At 42.6% G+C, this 18,601-nt stretch overlaps 1 protein-coding gene across 7 annotated transcripts in view; it reads right to left on the reverse strand.

Annotated features, from left to right (window-relative positions):
* PPP3CB (protein phosphatase 3 catalytic subunit beta) overlaps nucleotides 1-18,601 on the reverse strand; it is a 1,778,441-nt gene that overhangs the window by 978,817 nt on the left and 781,023 nt on the right. The window lies entirely within an intron of this gene.

Genomic DNA, 18,601 nt, shown 5'->3' on the forward strand with positions numbered 1-18,601 from the left:
ACGGAGCCGAGTCGATCCGTGCCGAGGCCCCGAGAGGGAGCGTCGGAACCGAAACATCGGTCCGACTCTCGGTCCCGGAACCAAGGACGGATCTTCGGCCCCGAGACTCCAGTACCGGATCGGATGGAGTCGAGGTGAACGGTGCCGACCGAGAAAAAGACGGTTCTGGCACCGAGGGCTCCACAATCATCAGTTCAGCTTCTTCCGGCTCCGAAGACTGGACAGGTCTCGGAGGAGGAACAGATGGAGATAGTGGCAGGCCTTCAAGTCTCGACATCAACTGAGAGGAGACCGAGATAAGCTTGGATAGGGCCGTATGCTCCATCAGTTTCTGCACCACACGGTCCACATCGGTGTCGGAAAGGGGCCTGGAAGAATGAGTCGAAGGGATCGAAGACGGAGCCGACCTCAGCAGAGTCGGTGGAGGGAGCTCCGTCACCGGTTCCAAGACTCGAGGCTCGGAAACTGCCAACAGTTGAACACTTGGCCCGAAGTCTGTGGAACCGGTGATCTAACTATACCGAAGAGCTCGGAGCCGATGACTTGGGCTCCGGCGTCTTCGACCTTCAAGACTTGGATGCCTGGTCTGAAGCATCCAGAGCCTCCTGGAAAGAGGGTTTCAACAATCCTCTATCCATCAGTTTCCTGCGCCTATCTGTCATGACCCTCCCACTAAAAGAGTGACAGATAGAACAGTCCTCTTGTAAGTGGAGAGGGCCAAGACAGTAGACACAGGAACTGTGGTTGTCTGTGACCGACATCTTTTGGCCACACTGACAACGTTTGAAGCCAGATTTTATTTTCTCAGACATAATGAAAAGAGAAAGAGACAGTCCAGTCCAGTAATAGTCAATCCAGGTAACAAATGTCAAATCCGGTATTTTGTAAGTCCGATTGTCACTTGCTTAAGAAAAGCAAGACTACAAAAATTTTTGTCAAAAGTTATCCAAGTAGGGGTGGTAGGCCCCGAAAAACTCTATACCAGTTAGTTAAACTAAGTTAAACTAATCTAAAGGTACTGAGAATTCTGCTCTACTCACACACCGTACACTAACTTTCAATGACTAGATCTTAAAGAAGTTTTTGAAAATTTAACCAAAATAGATAAAATCTTATCTGTAAAAAGCCTCGAGCTAGCCTCCAGCGATGCGTATGCAGCAGCGGCAAACTAGATCTGAGGTAAAGGCAGAGGGGGATTGTGGGTATTAGATGTCCTCGAGCTTCTTCTCGATGCAGAGCTTGCAGTCGGCCGGCACGGAGCCGAGGATCGGCTCCGAACCCATGTGTAAGAACAAAGGCGAGATTGAACACTCTCACATTCCTTTTTAGTCCACACACAAATACTTCACCTTATGTCCCCATAAATATGGGTACTGCTGAACCAATTTACATGTGGGAACATGGTTTGTTGTGACAGACTTGGTTTTATACTCACTTATTTTAAAACTGAAACTGACTCAAAATGTGCCACACCAGTGAAATATATTTTCCTGGATTTCTCAAATGCAAAATAATATCATCAGCAAATAAGGGTAATTTTTCTTGAGTGATATACCAGTTATACCCCTGAATGTGTGAGTTATTTATCTGCCAATGGCTCTATGTACAAGGCAAATAAGAAATGAGAGAGCACACACTCACCTAATTACTCTATTCAAACCCAGCTTGGCAAAAAAGAAGCCCTCCCTTTTTATTTCCTCTCACCTTCCATATATTTTCCTAATTAACCCCATTATTCTGCCAGGAAATATAAATGATGCCATCGCCCTATTCAAAATCCTAGCTAACTTTATCAACTGTTTTCTCTACATCAAGACTCATCAACAATAATGGGGCCATCTTGCACTCTGCTTCCCTTCAAATGATCATCATTTTGTTAATGCTGTTAAGTGCTTGCCTCCCTTCCACAAAACACCACTGATCTATATCTATCAGTGTTGGCAACACCTTAGCCATTCGTTTAGCTAATATAGATATAAATGCTTTATAAGCATGGTTCAAAATTAAAACTAATCTATATGAACTTGTATTTAAAGGGTCTTTGTCCTCTCAGTAGTACAGCCACCACAGCTTTCTTCCAAGATGTTAGTAGTATCCCTCCTTTTAAAATATTTTATTTTACATTTGTTGACCGGGATAGTCCGACTGGATGCATGTCCATTTTCAGCGGAGGCCCAGGGAGAAAAGCTCTAAGGGTAAGCAGATACAGAGTTACATAATACCAGCATTACATATTACAGACAGACTATTTACAGTGATTACATAAGTAAGCAAGTTAAACAAGTTCCACAGGTTAGAGTTAATCCCGAGCGTAAATCAGGATTAAATTACACAGTAAACTGGTTAACAGATTTTTACACATTCTAGAGAGAGTTAGCCAGGCTTGATACACTGACATAGCCAGTTAAGTGCCAAATGTTGTTTGAGTCTAGTTTTAAATTGACCTAAGATAGAAAGTAAGGTAATATCAGCTGGAAGAGAGTTCCAGGGTCTACTTACAGAGTTTGCAAAGAGAGAGTCACCAGCTGTGTTATTAATTTTGCTAGTCTGAATTAGTAGTTTGTTAGAGGATCGAAGTGGTCTAGGATTGTTATAGGGGGGGTGATAACATTTTTAAGTGCAGGAGTATTGTCTGGATTATAGAGAATTTTATAGGCCATAATCAGTTGGTTATACTGGATTAGGCTGGGTAGTTCAAGCCACCCAAGTTGATTTGGACTGATGCAATGATGTGTCCTAAAAGGCAGCCCAGTGGCAAACCTGGCAATGTGGTTGTAGCAAATTGAGAGTTTGTTAAGGAGAGTCTTGTTTACATTCGAAAGTAGAGGGGATGCATACAGAAGGGTTGAAAGAAGGTGAGAGCAAGCTATGGCAATTTTAGCTGTGGGGGTTAGGAAGGTTTTTATTCTGTAAAGTGACCCTAGTTTTTTATTGATGGTTTTGATAGTATGGTTAGCAGGTAGGTCGAATTTTAGATTATTAGCTATGATGACACCTAACAGTTTTGTAGAGGGGTCAGGGGAGATTATTGTACCATCATCTGAATTTATGGTAAAGGTGAAAGCGGTAGTCCTACGTGTTGGCGAAAATAACAGCATTTTAGCTTTTTTGGGATTTAGGATCAGACGACGTTCAGAAAGTCAGTTTTCTATTGTATTAAAGGTGGTCTGGGAAGCTGACCATAACTCTACTGAAGATGTGGCCGAGCAAATCAGAGTAGAGTCATCAGAATACTGGATACAGCTGACTTTTGGGATGACAGTATAAAGGTCGTTAATGAATATGGAGAACAGCAAGGGCCCTAGTATAGAGCCTTGTGGTACTCCAAGGGTGTTAGGTAGAAGATTAGAGAGTTTGTTCTGCAAGACGACAGCCTGCTGTCGACCATTCAGGTAGGATTGAAACCACTGAAGGGCTCTAGTACCTAGACAGAATGTTTGCAGGGTGTGGATTAAAAGTTGGTGATCAACCATATCGAATGCCTTGGAAAGATCCAAGAAGAGGGCTGAGGATATATAATTATTGTTGAGATTATGGTTTATGGTATTGGTAAAGGCTAGGAGGGCTGAAGTAGTGCTGTGATGAGGACGGAAGCCATGCTGAGTGTCTGCCATAAGGTGATTCTGGATTAGGTTGTGCATGAGTTGTCTATGAATACATTTTTCCATAATCTTTGCAAGTGTAGAGAATATAGCTATTGGCCTATAATTGGAGAATTCAGTAGAGCTGCCTCCTTTGTGAAGTGGGATTACATAGGCTATTTTCCAGATGGTGGGAATTTTAGCTTCTACTATGGTTCGACTGATTAGTATTGAGACGGGGTAAGCAATAGCATCAGCTGATTTTTGTAGGTACTTGCAGGGAGTTGATCAGCAGAAAGTGCAGTGGGTTTTATTTTTTTGATCAAAGTACTGTTAAGTGAAGTGGCGACTGGTTGGAAGCTGAACGCAGGTTTCTAGGGGTGGTACTTTCAGGACCAGGGTAGCTACGCGGTAGTAGGCTAGCTAGGGCTTGAATCGTCTCAGTAAAGAATCGGTTAAAACTATCAGAAACATCTTCAGTCGTTTTATCAATAGTAGCAGTAGGGATTGGGGTTGAAGTCTGTTCAGGATGTAGTAGATTATTTAAACCTGCCCAAAACTTCTGAGGGTTATTTTGATTTACTGTCTGTAAATTACAGTAGTATTGGTTTTTGTCTTGTAAAATGGATTTTTTAGTTTAATTCTTGGATTGCCTGTATTTAATGAGATCTTGGGGGTCTTTAGAAGAACGCCATAACGTCCATGCTTTGTTTCTAAGGGTAATGTTGAGTTTAGACTCTTTAGAAAGCCATGGCGCAGTTTTTGCCTTTGTTCTCTTTGAACGAACAGATGCATGCAAATCAAGGATCTCAAGGAATTTGTTGTTAAAGTATGCTACTGCTTCCTCTACGGGGAGGTGTTTTAGAATAGACCAATTACATGAGTTTAGTTCTTGTTGGAATTTGGCAGGGTCAGAATTTTTGTTTCTAACCTTTCTGAGTAAGGGCTGTTGGGAATGAATGGCTTTGTGCTTAAATGCATATGTGAGAAGGTGATCGCTTAGGCCATCAGGGAGGGTTACCAGAGGTGTACAGTTGGGGGTGACTATTTATGAGTACCCAGTCAAGTATGCTTTCTTTTTGGTTGGGTTTACCTATCCTGGTAGGGGTGGATATGATTTGTGTAAATGCATGCAGGATAATATGGGTGGTTGGGGATTCTGAAGGAACACGTGCCCCAGTCTATGTTAAAGTCTCCAAGTAGTAGGGTTTCTTGGGGGTAGTGACATGATAGCCAGTGCAGGATATCTTCAAATGTAGATATATTGTTACCTGGGGGAATGTACATACAGTTGATATTAATGCATTTATTTTTATTAAGTTGCAACTGGGTAGCAAGAATCTCTGAGTTATTAATCTGAGGTGGTTGCGTTACATCTATGGTGACATTCAACTCAGATTTATAGAGTACAGCTACCCCACCCCCCTTCCTGGAAGCACAATCCAGCCTGTGTATGTTGTACCCAGGTGGTAACACTTCATTTTCTTTAGTGTTAGGTTTTAACCAGGTTTCAGATAAACAGAGAATCTCAGGGGAGTGGACATCCAGAAGTGCATGCAATTCATGTACCTTGTTATTAATGCTTCTAATATTGAGATGACAGGCTAGGAGAGAGATAGTTGGCCTATTAATTGTAGGTTTGTAGCTTAGATTACAAGTAGAGGGGGTATGTGTATCTGAAGTGGGTGGGCCAGGGTTGGGGTGAATATCACCACCAAGTATTAGGTTAAGTCTATACTTGGTGATGAACTTCAGGAATTTGTTTATTAGTTTATGGTAGTGTTTGGATCTAGAGCTAATGTGCCTGGGGTTGAGATGTTGATAGACTGAACAAGATGTTGGATAGGACCTGGTACAGTAAGTATGGTTGAAGGTGGGAGGGTTTACAGCTGGGGTGATAGTATGGCCTTTCAGGACCTGAAATCTCGTGAGAAACTGGTTTTCATACAAGGTAAGGAGGTATGGTGCGAAAGAGGAGTATATCATTATTTGTGATTCAGCTAGTGAGTTAAGGAACTGCTTTACCTGGTGATGCAACACCAGAACAGAGTGGTGAGGTAAAGGTACTGGAAGGGGGATTGGAGAATGCCTGATGAAAGCTAACAGGTGCTATTAAAATGTAGGTAGAAGAATGTGGGTGGGAGGAATTATCCCAGATGAAAGCAGATAGGATCTAGAAAGTGGGGGAGTGGCTATAGTACTTTAAATTTAGAGGTACTGGGGGTGGGAGGGAATTGGGGGCAGGGAGGGGAGCGAAGAGAGCCCAAGCGTAGCGAGGGAGAACGTAGCGGGGCTATTGCAGTTTACAAGATTTCCTATGGTGTCCTAAAGCTATAAGGTAAGTATTATAGCTCTTAATGTAAGAGTCAGTTTACTTAAGTTACAGGGGAAGGAGGCAAACACTCAAGTAGAAAAAAGAGCCCTATGGCTGACCAAAATGGTGACCTGCTTAATTATACAGCACTGTAAGTGAAAGCTTAACAAATGCTTTTTGTGTGCAACCTACTCTGCTTAAATGCTGAGAGAAACTGATTTTGTTATGGTGACCAATTGCAGTCCTGTAGACTCCATTTTGTAGGTAAATGTAGAGTTCAAACTAACTCACACCAGTTCAGTCAAGGGGGGAAGAGAGAGGGAAATCCTAAGCACCTAGATTTGAAAATGTTTCTGTTAAATAAAGCTTTCTAGATCTTTATCACTTTTTCCCTCCTGACTTCCAAGTTTCCAAAGGATTACTATCCTTTCCTGGTGATTTCCCCCACTCATTGTTTATACAACATCAGTTTTATCTCCTCACCCATCTTAGAAACTAATTCTTGAGCCTCAGCTTCCACTAACCTTGGCATATTCAATCTTCCATAAATGTTTCCATCTGTGCCTTTTCTTGGATCCCCCATTCCTGTGCTCAATACACATTTTCACAGAATTTCCAAAATATCTCTAATTCCTCTACAGGATCTCTGGTTATTTTTCTAGTCATAGGCTCCCCTTATCTTGGCAACACCGCCTTCTATTTTCTGTTGTCCAAGTCATTGGACCAATAGTTTGTGTACTCTCAGGTGGTTATAAAAAAATACCTGCTTAATATCAATCTTTCTAAACTCATGCATTTTATCCAAATATTCCCTTATTTTTCCTTTAGCACTCAACAACTGCGCCGCTTCTTGTTCCAGAAGATTTCCCATCACCTGCGATGCTTTAGTCTTTGAAAATTAATTTAAATAATCTGTAACACTTCTTTTGCATGTCTCACTCTCTCATTTGCACCAAACTTTTAAATTGAATTTTTATTTTGTTCCAGTCTTCAGCTATCTCTTACCTAGCAACTTTTGAATTGTTTTCACTACCCATTCCTTAAAATACTCTCATTTTACTATGTAACTAGGAAAGCACCAATGTTCCATTTTTACTTGATTACTGTATATCCTTTTCTTAGTCTTTATTGGCGCATTGTCTGAAAGTTAATGGATGTTTTTCAAAACTGTCAATTAAATACCAGTGCTCTTGTGATACATCGTTTATGTTCAATCTAACCCACTTACTGCACACCTTGGAGAATAATATGTAAATTTGATATGGGTTCCTGCTACTAATTTCACATTTTCAATCCAAATATTCTCACATATTTCTAAAGAAATCTACCCTATTTTGTTTCATTTACCCTCATAGATCTCCCTGATACATCACTATTGTGCATCAGGTTCCAGGCTCCACCCAAGAATAATATTCTCTGCTTATAAGGCTGATAATTCTAGAGAGTCTCACTGATTACCACTTCCCTGGAAAGGGATTCCCATCCATGTGATACAAAGTTCATCCCTAACCATACTCAAACATAACGTGGACCAATGGATGGGAAATCACAAATTTACCCCTGGGTTTGGCACCTATGTTCCTAATGGATAGGGGCAGTCTGTGAATGCTTGATATGTACACACTTATACTGAAACCATAAATTCCTTGAGGTATTGACATGTCTGCAATATTTTGGTAAATTTGGGGAAAACTTAGCTACACTTAAAATGACTCTTGAACCAAAAGCTTAGTAATCACCTATGAACCTAGAATCCTGCTAATCTTTTTGTTAGTACAGTCGTGAAAATGTTGTAATTGTGTATTCATATTTTATTAAATCATTTAAGACATAGGAAAGCATACACTAAAAGAAAAGAAAAAAAATCACTTTATTTTTCCATTTACATACGTTATATATCATAGAAAATTGCTCATTTCCTGCCTCTCTTTAAACTTCCTCCTCCTGAGCATTATTCTGCATGTACTATTCCCAAAATTTCTATTTACTTATATATAATTTGCTCCTTTCTTTTTCTAAAGATCTTTCATTTCTTTTATCTTTTTTTAGTACTTCTCAATATTTCAAATACTGTTGGTTTACTTATTTATTTATTTTACATTTGGTTACCGTGAAAGTCCAACTGGACACAAGTCCTTTTTCAGTGTAGGCCCATGGAGAAAAGTTCCACATACAACATAAAGAAAGTACAATTTCACAGGTACAGAAGAATAACTCTATACAGCTTATATCAAGTAAAACTAGGATGACAGAACAAAAACTATACAAACTGCATCGAATAGAACTAGGATGATAAATGCCTTAAACTGTACATCAGCTAAGAGTAGGATTTGAAAATGTTAAGTACCATACAGGCACAAAGGTAAAGCACCTTAAACTGTGCAACAGAATACCATTCAGTGTGATATAGTATTGTAATAGTACACGTATACACCAAGTGTCTAAGCTTAGAGGAGTCAGTAACTGTTTGGAAAGAGAGAGGTAAGAGGAATGTGACTTACAAAATAAATAGAAGTCCACTGTCTGACAAAAAGGTAGGAAAGTTTACTCTGGGTGAACAAGAATGAGATAGCGTTAGACTTGTCTGGGGAGTCAAAGATGCAGATCCAATTAGCTTGGAGGTGTGTTTTTAGAGCTTTCTTAAACTGAACTAGGGACATTGTGGCTGATATATTAGTGGGCAGAGTGTTCTACTTTTTGGCTATAAAATTTGAATAGAGAGAGGCTCCTGCGGAGTTGTTTATTTTAGTGACTTGAAGGAGAGGTTCATTGGTTAGAACATGGGACCCTAGTACTGAGTAAGGATGTATTATGTTTTACAGTGCAGGGGCTTTATCAGGTTAGTAGAGGATCTTATGTGTTAGCATAAGCTGGTTACAAAGGAGAAGATGGGGAAGTTCAAGCCAGTTGAGCTGGTTAAGGGCTGAACAGTGGTGTGTTTGATGTGGGCTATTGCTGGCGAACCTTGCAATTTTGTTATAGCAGGCATCAACTTTGGATATGCCTGATTTTCTAAGATTGGTGAGGATAGTGGAACTATAAAGAAGTGTGGAGATGAGATGTGTTTGTGTGGTTTTAGCCCTGGTGCTGTTTGTGATGAATTGTTTATTTCTATATAGTCCCACCAGTTTTTTATGTACTTTCTTTATGGCAAGTGAAATGTGAGTGTCAAATTTCATATTGCAGCCTATTTCAATTCCTAGAAGTTTGGTGTGAGTAATAAGACAGATAGTTGTTTTATTGTTAGAAGTGATAGAAAACGTAGGTATGGGAGTGGAGTGATTAGTAGGTTGGAATATTGGTTTTATTATGGTTTACTGTTAGTTGAGAGTTGGTAAGCCATTCTTCTACAGAAAGAAAGAAGGCCTGTGTTTGTAAGTGGAGTTCTTGGAGGGAAGGAGAGGCACAAATTAGTGTTGAGTCACTGGCCTATTGGATGACTGAGGCATGTAGAGTAAAGGTATGGAGGTTGTTAGTGAAGACAGAGAAAAGTAAAGGACCAAGGATAGTGCTTTGAGGAACACCCAGTGTGGCTGGTAATACAGGAGAGAGTTCTTGCCTCCATTGTACTGCTTGCTGCCTACCAGTTAAATAACTCTGAAACCAAGTAATGGTGGGTTTGCTAACATTTAGTTCTGAGAGAGATTTAATGAGTTTGTTGTGACTAACCAAATCAAATGTCTTAGAGAGGTCAAGAAAGATAGAGGCACAGTTATCATTATTTCGGTGGTTGTTCACTATACGACAAAATGACATGAGGGCTGTTGTGCTGTGATAGGGCCTGAAGTTGTGTTGAGTGCTTGTGAGAAGGTTGTGGGTTTTGAGGTAATTCAGTGTGTGTGTGTGTGTGTGTGTGTGTGTGTGTGTGTGTGTGTGTGTGTGTACACATCTCTCCAGTATTTTGGACAGAGGTGAGAGTACTGCTATTGACCAATAGTTGGTTAACTCTTTTGCGTTACCCCTTTTGTGGAATGGGATGATGTGAGAAATTTGCCAGATCTCAGGGACTAGATTTTCAGATATCGAACTGTTAGTAAGAATGGATACAGGGTATGCAATGGCATCAGTAGCTATTTTCAAAAATTCGGCTAAGAGTTGATCAGTGACTAAGGTGGCAGGTTTTAGTTTCATAAGAAGCTTCTTAACCGAGTCAGTAGAGACAGGATGGAAAGTAAAGTTATGGTTGTTAGTATGGTAAGTGGTAGGTTGGAGGATGGACAGTTTTAAGAGTTAGCTCCAATGAAATCCAGTTGTTGAGTGGGTTGAAGTGTGGACTTTTCGAAGTTTATATTTATTCCTAGAGATGTACAGTGTAATCTCTTGCCTGTTCTAACTGATGCCTGGTGGCAACGGTGAGGAGCCAGTCATCGAGATATGGAAATACTCGAAAACCTTACAGTCTTAGATGAGCTGCTACCACTGCCATGCATTTGGAAAACACCCTGGGGGCTGTGGTGAGTCCAAAGGGCAATGCTCTGAACTGGAAATGACTGGATCCCAACCAAAAGTGCAAGAACCTCCTGGAGCTCTTTTCCATTTTTATGTGGTAATAAGCATCTTGGAGGTCAATAGAGCACATCCACTCATCTTTTTCCAAGAATGGAAGCATTGACTAAACTGTGACCATCTGGAATTTGGTTTGTTGAGGTGCCTTGTTGAATTGGCTGAGATCCAAGATGGGTCTCCAGTCCCATTTTCATGGGCACTAAACAGAATCTTGAGTAAAATCTGGATCCTTTCTGGTCTGGTGGGACTTCTTGGATGACGCTTTTGAGTAGCAGTATTTGAATTTCTTGAACTGCTGCTTCTCTGAAACTGGGTGGTACGTCTGGGAGTTTTTTCTGGAGTTTTGGAGGTTGCGATAGAGGAATTTGGTAACCTCTGGATATACTTCCCTGCACCCATTTGCCCATTAACATTTGCCAGGTAGGTTGGTGCAGAGAAAGCTGTTCCTCGACTGCCTCCAGAGGCAGGCAATTGGGCACCCATTGGAGGTGCTGGTAGGAAGCTCCAGAAAAGATCTTTCTTGATCCCTAATTTTGTGGTCTATTTCTGCATCTAGGGCGGAGTCTTCTACTGCTTCCCCCTCTGCTCAGAGAGAAGTCTTTGCCTCATAAATCCTAGAAAGGCCCTTTGGATTTTTTAAACCACAGTGTCCCACTCCTCTGGTTCCTGGAGTATGGTTTCTGAGGAGTGGAGAAACGTATGCCAATGGCAGAATGGGTCTTACCATCCTTTTCACATCTGGCTAGGGTATCCTTTACCCTGGGACCAAAAAGGGAAGATCCGTCAAACAAAGTGTTGATGAAGGATGCTTTAAATGGCTCCGCAAAGTCGCACAAACGCATCCAGGAATGCCTTCTGATGAATATGACTGAACCCGCTGTCCTAGTCGTCCCTTCAGTTGCATGAGCAACAGACCTCATGGATGAGTTAGAAATTGCTTCTAGGGTTGCAAGCTGAGAAGTAACTATCTCGTACCCCTTCAGCCACTGCTCTTTCGAGGGTATCTGACAGCTCCTCGATCAGATCCCTCTGTAGTCTTGTAAAGTGCACCATATAATTCAAGGACCTTACAGCAATGGTCAATGAAGCATGAACGCGCTTCCCAAATCTATCCAAAGTCCCAGACTCCTTGTTAGGAGGATGGATAATAGGACTTTCCTCAGCAAGTTCCTTTCTGGTGGCTGCCGCTACCACCGTGGCTTCAACAGAATTCCTTTGGCCCAATGCAGTTCTTCCTTAGGGGCTGATAATACTTGGTCAGGTCTCTTAGGGATTGGCTATATGGTGTCAGTTATCTTCCACGCCCGCTGAGCGATCAGTTTAATGAGATCGTCAGCTGGCAGAGAGATCCAAGAAGTATAGGGTTGGGCAGGAAAAGCCTCAAGGTATATTGATTCCTTCAAGGAAGATTGGGAGGAAGACCAGCCACCCCTTTGTTTCAGGTGTTTTAGGATGTCCCCAAAGGAAACATCACCAGGGGGTGACCTGGGGGAACCTTCCCCTTCATCAAAATCAGTATCTTCAGTAAAAGGCTCTTCCAGAGAGTCTAAGTGCTTCCTCTTGGACTTTCTTTTTGTAGGGACTTCCTCAGGGGAGATTAAGTATCCAAACAGGAGACTACTAAGGTAGGTGTTACCTTAGACTTTTGTGCCCTCTATCCTGGGGATGAGACTGATGGTAGCTCAGGTCAAGAAGATACCAAAATCTGTCTCGACAGGGATGGCAAGGACTGTGAGTCTCCAGTAGACAATGCCTTCTCTATAATCCAGAAGGTTGCCCCCCCCCCCACCGTAGAGAGATGGGAGCCTAGAACCGACTGCTTCGGAACTGGGGTCACACCCCACACCGAGGAGGCAGCCCCTGGAACAGAAGCCTGGGTCAATGCTACCATGGCCGAGGCACCAACAGACATGGACGGTTCTGAAGGAACCAAAAAGGTACCATGTATCTCGGACCTGACCAGAGAGTCTCAACCCCGGAAGGTCTCCGGTGCCAAAAGCTTAAAGATACTGAAGGCAGTTTTCAGAACAAGAAATGAGAGATGAAGATGCTACCAGAGCTGAAACAGTCAGGAGCTGGAAGAGTCGAGATCGAGGGTGCCAAAGGCTCAGCAAGAGTTGGAGGAGGGGGGTATGAAAGTATCATAGGATGAATACTTCCGACGCCATTGTGGCTCAGAACTGAGGACAATCACCTCGCCACCAGCAGCTGATCCACCAGTCTCATGAAGTCTGGCTCTGAGAGACTCTTGTTAAATCAAACAGATACAGTGGAAGGAAATTTAGGGGGTCTCACTTCCACAAAAGGAGTGTCTTTAAAAGGGTCAACAGATTGGGAATATGACATTCTTGGGAGCGGAGGCAGCCCTAATTGTTTTGGTACCAATGCATCAGTAGGTGCCAAAGAAGAAGCTGTTGGCTCTTAAGCCAATTTAGAAGTAGTTCCAGTCAGATTCTCTGGTGCTGATGAACTTATCGGTACTGAGGAAGTTTTAGGCATTTTCCTTGTTGGTTCCGAGGACCTCGGAACCAAGGAAGACCTTTTCTTTGAAGCAGGTGATGAAGATAAGGAAGTGCTAGCTTCGGTTCTGGACTCAGAAATGGCCTCATCAAATCTGGATTTATGGGGTCCTTTCAAAATTACTTAGGTTCATAGGTTCATAGATTCATACTAGGCTATCTGCCCTAGGGCATTTATAAGCCTAGCCAGAGTATGTTTGGCTTCCGCCACCCATTTTAAAATAAGTTTGCTATGCCCTTTTTCGAGGTTAGTATACTGTGCGCCTCTGTCTAACAGTGACACAGAAGTGATACCTGGGATAAACCTACGATCTCCCATCCACTCATCAAGATTCCTCTTGAAGAGAGTCAATGAGGGACTCTGCCTAACCTGGACTGGGATTTTATTCCAGAGTGAAGGGAGCCTCTGGGTTATGAATCTGTCCCTCCAGCATGTCCTATTTATTTCAGTGCTGAGGTTCAAGTCTCTCGAGCACGTAGCTCGATGGGATTTGGATTTTCTGAGGTGCAGCATGTCCATTAATTCCGGGTTGGACATGGCTTTATACGTCAGGCACAGATCGCCTATGAGCAGGCGGTATGCCACTGAGTAGAGCTGGAGTTTCTTTAACCGGGCAGCATATGGCATCTGTTTGAGCCCTTTGATCCTCTTGGTGAGGTACTTTTGGGGTCTTTCCAGTTGCTGCAGGTGTCTGGTAAGGTACATCCCAAAAGGGGCATTGTACTCAATTATGGGCCTGATGAGGGATGAGTAAAGAGGCACAATGACCTCCCCTGATCTAGATGTGAATCCCTTCATGATTAGGTGGGCTATATAAAATGTTTTTCTAACCACTTTGGCCAAGTGGTTGTCAAATGAGAGATTTCTATCAACTTGGGTCCCCAGGTCCCTAATTACTTCTTCTGTACTTAATGGATTACCACCTACGTGGTAATTTGTGGGCACTTTGTTTTGCCAAAGGGGATGACTATACACTTTTTGGCGTTTAGCTTGAGGCCATGGCTCTGGCACCAGTTGTCTGTTTCTATGAGGCCCTTTTGGAGGATGCTTGTGTCGGCTGGAGTGTCGATTATGGCGCCCAGTTTGCAGTCATCTGCAAACTTGGTCAGCCACAGTCCTTCCGTGTTGGCCTGTACCTCCGAGAAATATATACCCGAACAAGAGAGGTCCCAGGACTGAGCCTTGTGGGATGCCACTTGTAACTGGTTTGGAGTCTGACATGGCTCCAGCAATTCTAACCATGTGGGTTCTGTCCTTGAGCAAGTTTGCAACCCATCTAGTGACATAGGGGTTTATATTTAAGCTGGTGAGCTTATCTATAATGCCCGAGTGGGGTATTGTATCAAAGGCTTTTGCGAGGTCCAGGTAGGCTGTGTGGACCACCTTCCCCTCGTCAATGGCCTTAGTGACTGTTTCAAAGAAATCAACCAGGTTTAAGAGGCAGGATCTGCCCTTAAAGCCAAACTGGGTAGGATCCAGTGTCTGTAGGTCCCCAATATCTTTATTTATGAGGTCCATGATGATCCTTTCCATAGCTTTGCAGACCAAGCTAGTCAGGCTTATGGGGCGATAGTTTCCAGGATCTGTTGAGGCACCACCTTTGTGGAGAGGGACCACTGTTGCTGTACGCCACTCTTTGGATACATATCCTGTAGTAAGGCTGAGATTGAACAGTAGTTTTATGTTTGGGTTTAGCTCTTCTTGGAGTTCATGTAGGACGCAGTCCGGGACACCATCTGGTCCCATTGATGCTGTGTTTTTTGCTTTGGAGAGGGCAGCTCTTACCTGAGCATCTGAGATGCCAGGGGGGCAGCACTCTGCTGGGATAGATATTTGCCCTTTTGGTGGGGAGGGGAGAGAAGTTTGCGCTGAACCTGTCAGCTAGGATGTTGGCAATGTCTGTGGGTTTGGTGTATTTTTTGTCATTTTGGACTAATTCTGAGCATATCTGGGAATTCCCACCCAGGTTCCTAACATAACTAAAGAAAGCCTTGTGATTATCCTTAGTGTCCTGTGCAATTTTTCTCTTGAAGCTGGCCTTAGACGATTTTATGAGTGCCCGTAGTTTTTTCCTAATACTGATCATAGATGCCTTCACTTTTTGGGATTTTTCTCTATCATGTAGTAGCTTCCTCCTTCTATTGTATAGTTTGTTTATGGCTGGGGTCCACCAGACAGGACGTCTGCCTTTGGAGGATTAGGACTTGGTTTTATTTGGGATTGCATGATCCATGCATTCCTGAAGGTGTTCATAGAATGCGTTTATAAAGGATTCTGCGGTCTGGGCCGTATTTTCCACAGGCCCGGGGGCTTTGAAGGATTTCACCTCGGTTTTGAGGAGTGTGAAATTTGCATTAGAGAAGTTTTTCACTGTGGTTTTCAGGGCAGGGGGTGGAGTCGGGATGTGAATATCCAGTGAGATTAGTTTATGGTCTGATCTTACCAATGAGGGATACACTTCTGGTCTGGAGCATAGAGTCCCCATGTTGGTGATGATCAGGTCCAGTATGTTTTCCCCTCTTGTGGGAGTGGTAACAAGTTGTTCCATAGCATTTGAGTTTATAAATTCTAGGAACCTTTGGACTAGGGTGTTAGAGCTAGAGTAATGCTTCCAGTCTATGTTTGGGTAGTTGAAGTCGCCCAATATAATGGTGTTTGGAGAGACCTTCATATTTTCCAGTGTTCTCAGGAAGGCCGAGTGGGGTTCCTGGGTTTGGGAGGGTGGTCTGTAGCAGGCTATAAACTGGAAGGCAGTTTTACCCACTGTTAGTTGCACATGGATAGTCCCTGATGCTTCGTGCTGTGCCACCAACCTGGAAGTGTGGGTATCTTTGACGAATATTGATACTCTCCCTCCTTTTGTAGTTCGGTCCAAGTTTTGGGGCCGAAAAGCATGGTATGAGGTATAACCTGGTAGTGCTGGGGTGTTCTCGGGAGCCTTGAACCAGGTTTCTGTTACTGCACAGATATCGATGTTCTCCATGCTAAGGAGAGTTTCGAGTGCGTGCATCTGGAGGTTTAGACTTCTGGTGTTGAGTAGTATTACTCTTAGTTTCTTATCCCTTGTGATACCTATGGAGGTGGGTTTGTCTTTTGAGCCTTGCCTGAAAAAGGCACTATGGGGGTAGCAAGAGCCTTTGCCAATATCCGAAAGCCCAGGGGTGACAGGTGCAAGCTGTCTCTAGCGAAGCATCGTGGCTTGTCAAGCATGTCATCCCAGGCTGACAGGCATTGGATCCCCTTTGAATGACACCAATGCTTAAGACAATTGTTGAAATTGATCATCTTGTCTTCATATTGTGGCATCATTCTTGGTGAGGGTAAGATGCTACTCAAGGTCAGTGTCATACCAGCCTGGGCTACATGCTCAGAGAGCTTCTCTATGTCTCTTTTCATGTAGTCCAGGGAGGTACGTCTCAGGTCATTCACACCAGCATGGACAATGACTGAGTCATATTTGTACTTGCCTTGGAGTGACCTGAGTGCTTGTGGTATGTGGCGGATCCTAGCGCCCGGCAGGCAGCTCACCGTGACCTTCTCCTTGTTCAGCCTGGTGAGTGGGACGTCAGTGTGCCTGACGATAGAGTCACCTATTACAAGTGCATCAGGTGTGTTGTTTAGCCTTAAGGGCTGTGACTGTTCGGCACACTGGCTGTGTGAGCTATGTGTTGTACGTGTTTTGTTTTGGGTAGCGGTTGCTTGGGTGTCTGCTTTGGAGGTCTCTGCTGCTTAGGCAGATTTTTATTTAGAGCCTCCGAGTATGTTTTTGTGTGTTTATGTGTTTGGTTTGCTGTCATGGTAGGTCTATGTGAGACTGGAATTGTAGTGAGTGTGGGGTTTCCTTCTCCTCCTGACTGGTTACGCCAGTACTGAGTTGAGAGAGCTTAGCCTCCAGTATGGCTATATGGTTGCATCTCTCACATGTGTTGGAATTTGTTGGAAGGAGGAGAGGGTTGTCTGTGTACATGAGGCAGTTGTAACATTGCCTCAAGATTCCCAGATTCACCAGCTGGACCGGAGAGGAGATTGACAACTGACCTTTGGACATGCTAGAATAGTATTGGGAATTCCTTTATAATTGAAAAAAAAGGGCTAATGGGGAACAAGGTACTCAAGGGGAGTTTGTGAGGGTGTAGTGCTTTTAACCTTATTCTTTCTTTCCGTTAGTTCCGGTTGAAAACCCATGACAAATTGCACAGTTTGCCTGTAAGGGTATTTTTCCAAGGCAGTACACACACAGGGTATGCTCGTCTGAGTTGGGCATTTTTTTATACCTCTTAAACCCAGAGGTGCCTTTAAAAGATTTAGATAAAGTTTTTCCTGTTGTTCAGCCACAACAACCAGAAGAGATCGTCAGCAAGCACACTACAGAACAGAGTGAGAGAAAAACAGAAAAAGTTTTTTTTTTTTTTTTTTTTATAGGTAGAGAATAGTTAGGAAATGCCAATGATGGTATATAAAAATACCTTAAAACGGTAAACAAAGAGAGTGGAAGAAGTACCAACGATGGTACTGGACAGTCTACCAATGGTAGAAGAGAGACAAAAGGAGAAAAATTAGCTGTGATAAGAAAAGGAGGAGCAGGTAGAAATACAAAGAGTTATAAAGAGAAAATTATCAAAGAAGGAAATGTAAAAGTTAGACAATACTCAAAAAAATACACCAAGGCTCGAGAGAAGGAACAAACGCTTCTGGTCTACGAAGCTGCAAACAAGATCTGAGGTCATCTCTGTGAGGAGCATTATGGCTAGAAAGCCTGGCTCAAGAGTATGGAGACCTTGAGCTGAAGTAAACAGCCATCTCAGTTCCGAGGTTCGGAACCGAACACACTGTCAAGGATTGCTTGAAGATTGACATCAGATCATATGATCCCAGTTACCTCTTTCTTCCCCATCACACCTCCACATTTGCTATCTACCTGACAAATAATTCTTTGAAGTCTGCTTGGAGTGTAATTGTGTATTAATATTGATATCATTCTGTACGAAACTGGGTCAAGCTGGGTCCCTTCCTTATTTTGGAATTACAACCACTAAAACCTCTTCCCAAGTCTAAGATACATCTCCCCCTCCATTTTCTTACTGAACACGTATAACCATATTCATATATTGTTATTTTGCAAAATTGCAACACCTCTTCTTGCTCTGTTACTTCTGGTATTTCTATTCCTGACAAAAACTCATATTTCCTGTCTGCTTGTCTGTTTCTCCCCATGTGATATCTTTATAAAGTGTCTCACAATAATCTTTCATTATCTCTAACATTCCTTCAGGGTCCAACTCAATCTTCCCAGTATTTGGTTCCCTTAGTTTTATAATTAGCCTTTCTATTTTCCATTGCTACAGGTTGTGCGCCAAGAGCTTCATGACCTTTGGATTACTACCAAAGCAGCTGTTTCAGTGCTGTCTTCTATGTCCGTTTATGTTCTCTAACTCTTCATAAGCACGGGTTTGTGTGTTTGTTTTGCCTGTTGTAGCTATTCTCTTTTTTTCCTTCTGTCATATTAAAAGTTACCCTGCAATTTTTTAATCTTTTTAATCTTTCCAAGTACCTACTATTACTTCTTTTTCAATATTCCTTGACCTTAATATTTGCTAGGCTCTGTAATTTTAACATTATGCTGTTCCAATTCTCCATTTTCATTAGCTGTCTCAGAAGGTCTTGCATTGTTTTCATCATC

The sequence above is a fragment of the Protopterus annectens genome, chromosome 14.part0, assembly GCF_019279795.1.
Source record: "Protopterus annectens isolate FY-2018-M chromosome 14.part0, PAN1.0, whole genome shotgun sequence".
Lineage (NCBI taxonomy): Eukaryota > Metazoa > Chordata > Ceratodontiformes > Protopteridae > Protopterus > Protopterus annectens.